Here is a 2772-nt window from a genome sequence, read left to right as displayed (position 1 = left end):
TGATGGGATTCCAAGCCTGCATCACTACACTCCGCTGATTCAGTGCCGGGGATTGAACCTAGAGCTTCGGTATTGTACGCAAACACTACAGGCTGAGCCACATACCCCCACCCTACTCCCCATTCCAACAGTCTCTGTAAGGAGAGAACAATTTCTAGGCCTGGGTGAGCCCGTAGGTGTTGATTTGGTTCTGTGAGCAAGGGAGAAAGGGCTTCAGGGTTCTCTGTGAATCTTCAGGAGAGCTGGGGAAGACACCCCCAGGGCCTGCTGTTCACACACAAGAAGAGAACCAGGTTCTTCTGGTCCACCTGCTTCTTCCTAAGCCTGGACCAAGTGGGCAGGGCTGTCTCTGATCCTGGAAGGCATAGCAACATGTCTGGGCTTACTAGTTCATCTGGCTCTGGGTTTTCCCCAAAATCCCAGGACAAGGGGCTGCAGTGGAAGGGAAGAGACAAGAGACTGGGCACTGTGTGTGGGCAGCAGGGAGAGATGATGTGCCCTGAGCCTCACCCACCAGGCGGAGACAGCCTACACCACTGCAAGGAGCCGAAGAGGAGGCTCATGTCCCATGTGGAAGCTTTGGACCTGGTGCCCTGGGACACTGTCCAGAAAGAGGCCTAGGGTGACAAATGTCAAGGAGAAAGTCAGACAGTGCCGACTACCATACAGTTACTCAATAGCAACAAGAAAATGGATTCTGGTTTATACATCCCCCTGCTAAGCTTGTCTAATGTGTTTCTTCCCAGCAGGCAGAACCAATATAGCTAGTTCCGACACGGTGGTGCAGTGTCTGAATTGGGGTCAGCTGAGGGGAGAGTGCTGCCTTAGGCTCCCGGGGTTCCAGTCATCAGCAGCTCAGCAAGGGAAAGGTCACGCTCAGTTCTGATGCAAAGGTGGTAAGTTTCCCACTATGAAAAACCTGAAGAATTCCAGTTACTCCAACACACTCTGAGACCTGTTTTTTTGCTAGTTAGTGGTCATGACATAGCCAGGGAGATGGTAAGGAGGGTTCACACCCCCAGGGCTCTCCTCTGTGTGAGATGAGGAGGCATGCTTAAAGGAACTGGCCAGTCCTCTGTGTGTGTGTGTGTGTGCACACACACACATGTGCACTCCATGTATACATCTCTAGCCACGTTCTAAGGCTATCTGCAGGGTGTAGGATGTTAGCCTGAATGTGTGTGTGTGTGTTCAGTCACTTCCTAAGGCCTGTACTATGTGCAAGCTACAGGATATTAGCCCGAGCTCTGTGTGGAGCAGAGATAAGTCAATCTAGTTCTTGCCCTTGGGGCCTTCAGCATCTAGAAGGACGAGGCTGACCAGAGACCCAGCCCCATGGGTAGCAGGGTGGGGAGCAGTGGTCTTACCTGTCTGTCTCTGTTGTACTGCTCTTTGCTCTGTCCCACATGGTGGCAGTTTCGGCACCAGTGGCAGTATAGCTGAGTGCGTGCTAACATACAGGCCTGTGAAATAAAGTCATGTAGCTTTGGAGTCAGACTCCACATTTCCATGGTTCCCTCATATGTGCTTTCCTTCAAAATTGTTATTATTATTGCCCTGGCTAGTTTTGTGTCAACTTAGAGTCGTCTGAGAGGAGGGAGCCTCAATCGAGAAAATGTTTCCATAAGACTGGACTGTGGGAAATTTTCTTAAGTAGTGATTGATGGGGGAGGGCCCAGCCCATTGTGGGTGGGGCCATCCCTGGGCTGGTGAGCCTGGGTTCTATAAGAAAGCAGGCTGAGCAAGCAAGCCATGGGGAACAAGCCAGGAAGCTTGGGAAGAATGATTTACCACAGGGAAAGCATTTAGGGGCAGTCTCAGAACTCCCGGATGCTGAGAAGAGAGAGAGGAGAGCCAAGATCTACAAAGGGGACTCGGGAGATGGCTCAGCTCTTAGGGACACTTGTTGCTCTTGCTGAAGACCTGGGTTTGATTCCCAATACTTACATGATGACTCTCAGCCTCCCTCAGCCCCCCTCTTCCTTGTTGCTGTTATTTTGGGGGGTGCTGAGGGTTGCCACCCAGAGTCTCACACATACTAGGCAAACATTTTACCCCTGAGCTGTATCCCCAACCATCCTCTTACTTTTTATGTCAAGGTCTCGCTGGGCTGGCTGCCCAGATTGGCCTTGAGCTTTTTCTGCAGCTCAATGGCCCTTGAGCTTACAATCCTATCTCCTCAGCTGGGATCACGGGTCAGCACCACCGAACCTTTTAAACAGGCATCATAAATCAGAAAAGCATGCACACTGGAAGAACATATCGCAACTCTTTCCTCACAGGAAGTGCAGGTGGGAAGCCAGTTCCAGATGGCAAGAGAGGGAAACCTGTACCCACAGCTTCGTACCTGTGGCTCTGCCCTCTTCAGTGCCAACAACCTGATGTCCATCCACAGAGATGAGCCTCACCTGGCCCTAAACTTCAGACAGTGGCACTGTAGCACTTGGTGCTGGGGCTCTGGGACTGAGGCTCGGCTCGGTGGATAGCTGAGTGTTGCTGGAAGCGACTGCCTTTGTTTAGGCTCCGAGAGTGCTCCATTGCACTCGTGGGCCACAATTGCTTTGCCTACTCTCCCTCCACATACTATTTTTAGACTCATGAATAATCCTCTTAAAGGGAGCTGATAGCTCAGCCTTACTCTCAGGAACAACTCTGCCTTGCAGCCACTCAGTTTGTAGAAGGCAAAGGCACTACAGCCTTACCTATCTGTCTATCTATCTGTCTGTCTATCTATCTATCTATCTATCTATCTATCTATCTATCTATCTATCT

This window comes from Grammomys surdaster, unplaced genomic scaffold (genome assembly GCF_004785775.1).
Source record: "Grammomys surdaster isolate TR1022 unplaced genomic scaffold, NIH_TR_1.0 314, whole genome shotgun sequence".
Lineage (NCBI taxonomy): Eukaryota > Metazoa > Chordata > Mammalia > Rodentia > Muridae > Grammomys > Grammomys surdaster.
This window is presented reverse-complemented; position numbering follows the sequence as displayed.